This window comes from Euprymna scolopes, chromosome 35 (genome assembly GCF_053919585.1).
Source record: "Euprymna scolopes isolate OS-2025 chromosome 35, ASM5391958v1, whole genome shotgun sequence".
Taxonomy (NCBI): domain Eukaryota; kingdom Metazoa; phylum Mollusca; class Cephalopoda; order Sepiida; family Sepiolidae; genus Euprymna; species Euprymna scolopes.
In genome coordinates, this window is record NC_136516.1 from 20,314,512 (window position 1) to 20,322,552 (window position 8,041).

Below are 8,041 nucleotides of genomic sequence, written 5' to 3' on the forward strand. Positions count from 1 at the left end.
GAAAATTTGTTAAATTTGATAACTTATATGGAACGGCTCATCAAGAACTTATTTACGTTAGACTTGAAGACAACCATATTGTAGTCAGCCGGAAAGCAGGAAAACGGAAGACAATTCCACAGGCGTGCAGTTCTAATAAAAAAGCTTTGTTCATGGAATCTACGTTTAGGTTTAGGCACAGATAAAGAGTGGGGGGAATTATTGAGTGTTTACAGCTAGACGAGTGTTTCTTGTGAAAGTTTTGCGAGGGGGGACCATAGATTGAAGCTCAGTCGAACACTTTCCATGAAAATAACGATACATCAGAGACAAACTCGCAACATCTCTTCTGTGAGATAGAGGTTGCAAGGAAGAGAAAAGGACATCTCCTACGAGGCTACGAAGTCTATTTTGAACTCTATCAAGGCAGGACAAGTCCTTTCTAGCAGCTCCTGCCCAGATGTGGCAACAGTATTCCATCCTTGGACATACCTGGCTCTTATATAGATAGAGAATTGCATCAGCAGTGAGATATCTACTGGATCGATAGAAGGATCCCACCATTTTTCCAGCGGCCTTGGCAACAGATTTGATGTACGTGTTCCATTTAAGATCAGGAGTAATGGTCAGGCCCAGAAGCTTGTCAAAACTTGAGGCCTCCTGAAGACGAGAGCCATTCATTTCAATTGATGCCAGATGTGGATCAGAATGTTGATGATGTAAAGAGAGAAGCTTGGTTTTAGATGCATTAAAAGTAACCAGCCACTCCTTTCCCCATTGTACTACATGCTCAAGATCAGAGGAGAGAGAATTGGAGAGAACTTGGTCGTTTACTGTCTTAGATGTGCTACCATAAATGGTAGTGTCGTCAGCATAAATGTCTACAAATGATGTAAGGATGTGATTTGGAAGATCATTAATGTAGATCAGGAAAAGAGTTGGGCCCAGAATGGACCCCTGAGGGACACCGGCATTAATACTGTGGGCTTCTGATTTTTGCCCCTCAACTACTACTCTTATGAACCTATCAGAAAGAAATGATTTAATAATTGAGAAGACATTTCCAGCTATACCATAGCTAGAGATCTTATGAAGTAAACCTTTATGCCATACCCTATCAAAGGCCTTAGATATGTCAAGAGCAATTGCCCTAGAAAGGTTGCCTCCATCGAGAGATTTGCTAATCCTATGAGATATAACTGTAAGCACATCTGCTGTAGATCTAGCAGAACGGAAACCATATTGAGTGTCACTAAGAAGGTTATTTTTGTTGAGATGGTTGATTACTTCTGTATTTAACACAGATTCCAGCAACTTACTCATGATGCACAGGAGACTTATTGGCCTGTACTGAGAGGGGGATGAGCGATCACCTGAATGCTCAAATACAGGGCATACAGATGAAATTTTCCAGGGAGATGGGAAACTATTCTCCTTCAGACAACGTTTAAATAGTTTTGTAAGTATGGGCGCTAGTTCAGGTTGAAGTTTTTGAGTACTATAATTGGAATACCATCCGGGCCAGTTGCTTTACTGGGATCAAGGTTTTTGATTAGCTTGGCAACATCACGTACAGATATACGTATATCACATAGTGTGTTTTCAGATACAGGAGGAAATATTGGGGGTTGGCGGCCTTGATCGCAAAAGGTAGAATTAGCTGCAAAGTTCTTGAAAAAGAGTTTGGCTTTGTCTGATGCTGACGAGATTACCTCAGGTCCATTGATGATAGTTGGAATGGAGCGCACACTTCTGTTCAGAATTCTGTTTGCTATTTGCCAAAACTGGTGGGAACCAAGCCGCTGCTCAGCTACTTTGGACTTAACAGATTGAGCATACAACCATCTTGCGCTCTTTATTACTTTCTTACAATGGTTGCTGGCAGTCCTGAAAGCGGCTTTAGTTTCCATACATCTATTACGTTGGAAACAGTGGAAAAAGTGATTTCTGTGCGCAATGGCAGCAGCACATTCTGGAGAGAACCATGGCTGGCTGTTAGGTTTTTGCTGAAACTTTTTTGAGGGTATGAAACGATCAATACCTACAATTACCCATTCCGTCAGGTCTAATACTATAGAGGACACATCCTTTTTAAATATGGAATGCAGAGGTAGATCAGTTATAAATGTACGGAAGCTATCCCAGTCAGCCTTAGTGTATCGATATACTGTACGATGGAGAGGTACGTCTGGGGACTTATTACATTTCATTTTTATCTTAATTGATACAACAGAGTGGTCGGAAGATCCAAGAGGCGACAGAACAGAAACTGAACATAGTTCAGGGAAAGTTGTGAGAAAAAGGTCTAGTAGGCTCGCATACTGGCCGTCATTGTCGGGCACACGGGTGGGTTCCTGAACAATCTGAGTGAGGTCATAAGCAATGGAGAAATCATGACAGAACCTCCCCTCATCATCGGTCTTGTTTGAGTGGGTCAACCATTCGACGTTGTGAACATTGAAGTCTCCACATACGTGAATGTTAGCTGAAGGATAAGCAGATAGGACTTGGTCAATTTTCTCAGATATGCTTTTAAATATAGTAACTCCGCTGTTGTGGGGGCGATAGAGAGTAAATAAAAATGCCGTAGTGTGAGCTAAAGCAACCCGGAAGCACATATAGGGTAAGTTAGGATCTTCCCTGGAGATGTCCCTACCACATGGAAAGCTATCTTTAATATAGGCACATATTCCATGCCCATGGCGATCTTGGGGGTCAGATTTAGAGGTTAAGTTAGAGTATCCTTTAATTGTGAACTCTTCTAGGGAAATAGCCTGTCCAATGCCAGTTTTACTTAAAAATAAAAGGTCTGGTTTAGTCTCCTGTAATTGGGTTTCAACCTCTGGAAGGTTAGAACGTAGACCCCTGATGTTGGAGAAGGAGACATGGTAGTAGGGGTCTACGTTGGAAGTTGGAGAACCGGGTTTAATCGTGTATTTTTTCTTGAAACTTGTCATGATGAAATTTTGAAATTTGTGCACTAGGTCGTCAGATTTACTTAGAGCAGGACAGAGAGGGGAAATTAAGAGAGAAAAAGAAACGAAGAATTTTTTTTTTTTTTTGTAGCTAATGATAAGGTAAAGCCGTAACAATTACCCACTAGTATGGCATCGAGAGGCCCCACCAGAAGCTACTGCATGGTCCAGAATCCATTCACCAAATGGCAATACAGCAGCCTCAGTACTTTGCACCTGCTGATAGGACAGCCTCCTTAGTGGTTAATCCAAGGTTCGGGTCCCTGACTATCAGGCGGATAATGTCAGCCCAGACAAAACGTTTACCTCCAGCACCCTTACTAGTGACATGGCTACAATGATAGACATAGAAACAGAAAATTTCCGCCATCTCAGCCAACTGTTCGCACAAAATACTGCCAACTTAGAAAACAGCTTTTTCTTCTCCCTTTGTCAGAAAAATCATTCATTAAAAAATGAGGACTGAGGGACAAATAAGAAGAAGCGAGAGTAACAGGAGCTGCCGATAACACATCCACAATGCGTTTTCTACTCTCCATAAATATAATATAATTTCTGGATCTTGTTCCATAATCGATAAAATCCTTGACCTTAAATCCTTGCCCTTCGGTGCTGTCAGTCCTTGAACAAATATATAACACTTAAACATGTCAACTGACAAATCTTTTAATTTAAATAGTTCACACTGGGCATTGACTTTACCCACATATGTGACAATATCATCAGTTTCTTCTTTCTGCATGTTCAAGCACTTCTACCTTGTATGAAAAAGGCCGTCTCTTTCAATAAATATCGAGTACAAAATTCAAACGGTTTCCGAAAAATAAATATCTTCCGGGTTCTTTGGTAAAATCAAATTCGTAAATTTTGTGTTTTCCTCTGTACCCAATTTCTGAAGTAGGAGTGTGATTCTTTCCTCGTCCGACCATTTCTCACATCTTTTTGTAAAAATCGTCTGGAGCCTGCAATAATAGGCAGGGAATGTGTCACCTCGTTCTAGGTCGTATTTGAACTCTGCTAGAGAGTTGGCTATACTCTCTGCCGAAAAAAATCTAGATGCGCCATCTTCAGATTTTTGTGACAACACAGTTTCACATAACAGACGATTCTCTGTAGCTTGTTGAGTCAACATCCGTTTTTGAAATTCAATTTGAGCTTTTTGCTGAGCGATCAAGCTTTCAGTTAACCTTTTTGTCAACTCTATTATTTGCTCGGAAAACATTTTTCTTTTTTTGAACACACAAATACAAAGTCAACGTATACAAAATTTTGTTCCAAAAAATAAAATGTTCCCCTTCAGATCTCGTCACGAAAAACAAAAAAAAAATTTTCATCACTTGAAAAATGTTCGAAGAAAAAAAAAAAATTCACCATACAAAATATCAATAGTTTAAAAATTTTCAGAGATCCTTTTCGTCTTTTTTAAATACATGTAAACTTCTTTTAAGAATTTCTTTATAAAAAACAATTTCCACAGGACAATTGGTTTTATCGTATTAACCAAAAACAAAACACCTCCGAATTACAATGGGGAAAGGAGTGGCTGGTTACTTTTAATGCATCTAAAACCAAGCTTCTCTCTTTACATCATCAACATTTTAATCCCCATTTGTCATCAATTGAAATGAATGGCTCTCGTCTTCAGGAGGCCTCAAGTTTTGACAAGCTTCTGGGCTTGACCATTACTCCTGATCTTAAATGGAACACGTATATCAAATCTGTTGCCAAGGCCGCTGGAAAAATGGTGGGATCTTTCTATCGATCCAGTAGATATCTCACTGCTGATGCTATTCTCTATCTATATAAGAGCCAGGTACGTCCAAGGATGGAATACTGTTGCCACATCTGGGCAGGAGCTGCTAGAAAGGACTTGTCCTGCCTTGATAGAGTTCAAAATAGACTTCGTAGCCTCGTAGGAGATGTCCTTTTCTCTTCCTTGCAACCTCTATCTCACAGAAGAGATGTTGCGAGTTTGTCTCTGATGTATCGTTATTTTCATGGAAAGTGTTCGACTGAGCTTCAATCTATGGTCCCCCTCGCCAAACTTTCACAAGAAACACTCGTCTAGCTGAAAACACTATCAATAATTTCCCCCACTCTTTATCTGTGCCTAAACCTAAACATAGATTCCATGAACAAAGCTTCTTTCTTAGAACTGCACGCCTGTGGAATTGTCTTCCGTTTTCCTGCTTTCCGGCTGACTACAATATGGTTGTGTTCAAGTCTAAGGTAAATAAGTTCTTGATGAGCCGTTCCATATAAGTTATTAAATTTACCAAATTTTCATTACTAATGATTACTATATTGACCAACTTCTACTGTACACTCTTTAACCCTTATCCTTGAGTGGCCTCTGGGCCTTGATAATGTGGTGATGCCTTTGTAAAAAAAAAAAAAAAAAAAAAAAAAATTGTTTTTCAACACGAGACGATATGACGTCACCTTTTCAGAAAGTTCCAAGAAAAATGCCAATAAGAATATAAAAATTCTTTTTACTTGCGTGAATACTCGTCTTTCACTTCTTAAGAAGTATTTCCTTAATCGGATATAAACTCTTTGAGAAATTTTTTATTTTTTTTTTTATTTTGCGCTCACCACGTGCTCACTATTTTCTTTTTTTTTCCCCCTTTTTTACTGAGTTTGCATCTCGTCTCCGTTGCCAATTTGATATGTCCTAAGGTGGCCTATTATTCGGACAATTAAAGATAAGTACTCTGTGAAAGGAATAAATAAACATACACTGTCGTTTGAATACTGAAAGAGAAGTTTATTTACGTATTTACATAGAGACAAATACAGCGTGTTAATATTCAGTGGGAAGTCTCTGTTTTTTTTTACAGGTCCGGTGAAATCCGGTGACTCAGTTTCTTATGTAGAATGTTCTGGGTTGGTTACCTATCTCCACATAACAGTTTGCTTTATTGAAACGATTATGTTTGGTTTTACGAATTGCCACTCGAACTTAGGGTTAGTTATAAAATAATATCTGTTAATTACCCCCAAAAGTTTGAATGGGGGAGGGGAATCACCATATGCTACATTTACACACAATTCTAAATTATAAAATAACTGTTTTTTTGTTGTTGTTGTTGTTGTTGTTGTTGTTGTTGTTGTTCTTCTTCTTCTTCTTCTTCTTCTTCTTCTTCAAAACAGTATAATCAGCTAAAAAAAAAGTAGAATCTCATTTTGGGGAGGAGGGGGGGGGCAACGAAGGGTGTGAATCTAAATATATCCCTTTACCTCCCAAAAACATCTTTTTTGTCGTTATAGTTCTATTTCTTGAGTAAATGAAAATCATTTAACGCTGTAGTAATAGGCAATAGAAAACAAAAACAAAAAACAAATAAACGAAACGAAATTGCTCCAATCAAGAAAGTTCAAAAGTTTAACTGTAGTCAATAGAACAAAAAAATGTGTGTTTAAAAAAAATGTGTTAGAATTTAGGGAAAAAAAGGGGGGTCACGGAAAAAAAAGGGCCATTTTGTCCTAGGTAGAAAAATCGAGAAATGAAATTTATATTGATTGAAAATAGATTTTGGGAACTTTCTTGTGAGAATATAGTTTTAAATAGGGGTAAATATCTTCTACGCCCATATAATATTTTAAAATATTAAAAAAATATTTTAAATATTTACTGCTTTAAAGTAAATAAAATCGATTTTTCTAAATGTTTGTTCTTTTTACTTGGGAGTCACCACTGATCAAGGCTGAAAGGCCACTTGAGAATAAGGGTTAATGAATGTAAGCTGGTAGTGTAGTAATCGTTAATTTTTTTTTACATAGGATCAAGGCTTATCAAGGACCAGGGGCCACTCGAGGATAAGTGTGCAATAGTCAATGGGACAATATAGTAATCGTTAGTGGTGGAAATTTGGCAAATTGGATTACTAAAGGGGAACGGTTCATCAAGAACTTGTTTATGTTGGACTTGAAGACGACCATATTGTAGTCAACTGGAAAGCAGGAAAACGGAAGAGAGTTCCACAGGTGTGCAGTTCTAAGAAAGAAGCTTTGTTCATGGAATCTACGTTTAGGTTTAGGCACAGATAAAGAGTGGGGGAAATTATTGATAGTGGTTTCAGCTAGATGAGTGTTTTTCGTGAAAGTTTGGCAAGGAAGGGCCATAGACTGGAGCTCTGATAAGCACTTACTATGAAAATAACAATAAAGCAGAGACAGGCTTGCAATATCTCTTCTGTGGGAAAGAGGTTGCAGGGAAGAGAAAAGGGCATCTTCCACGAGGCTATGAACTCTGTCAAGGCAGAATAAGCTGTTTCTAGCAGATCCTGCCCAGATGTGGCAACAGTACTCCATCCTTTGACATAGTTGGCTCTTATATAGGTAAAGAATTGCATCAGCAGTGAGATATCTACTAGAGCAGTAGAGTAAGCCCATTATTTTTCCAGCAACCTAGACAACAGATTTGATGTACATGTTTCATTTCAGATCAGGAGTAAAGGTCAGACCCAGAAGCTTGTCAAAACATGAAGCCTCCCCAAGAAGCATTCATTTCAGTTGATGCCAAACGGGGATTAGAGCGTTGACGATGTAAAGACAGAGGCTTAGTTTTAGATGCATTAAAAGTAACCAGCCACTTCTTTCCCAAGTGTACCATGTGCTCAAGATCAGAAGAGAGAGAGAGAGAGAGAGAGAGAGAGAGAGAGAGAGAGAGAGAGTCTGAGAGAACTTGGTCATTTACGGCCTTTGAAGTGTCATCTGCATAAATATCTACAAATGATCTTAGGATGTGATTTGGAAGATCATTGATGTAGATAAGGAAGAGAGTTGGGCCCAGGATGGACCCCTGAGGGACTCCAGCATTAATACTACAAACTTCTGAGTTCTGCCCATTAATCACTACTCTTTTGATCCAATAAGAGAGAAATGATTTAATAATTGAGAAAACATTTCCAGCTATACCATGTTGAGTAGACCTGTATGCCATATCCTATCAAAGCCTTTGATATGTCAAGAGCAATTACCATAGAAAAGAAGCCTCTGTCGAGAGATTTGCTAATCCTATGAGATATAACTGTTAGCACATCTGCTATAGATATAGCAGAATGGAAACCATATCTCATGTCACT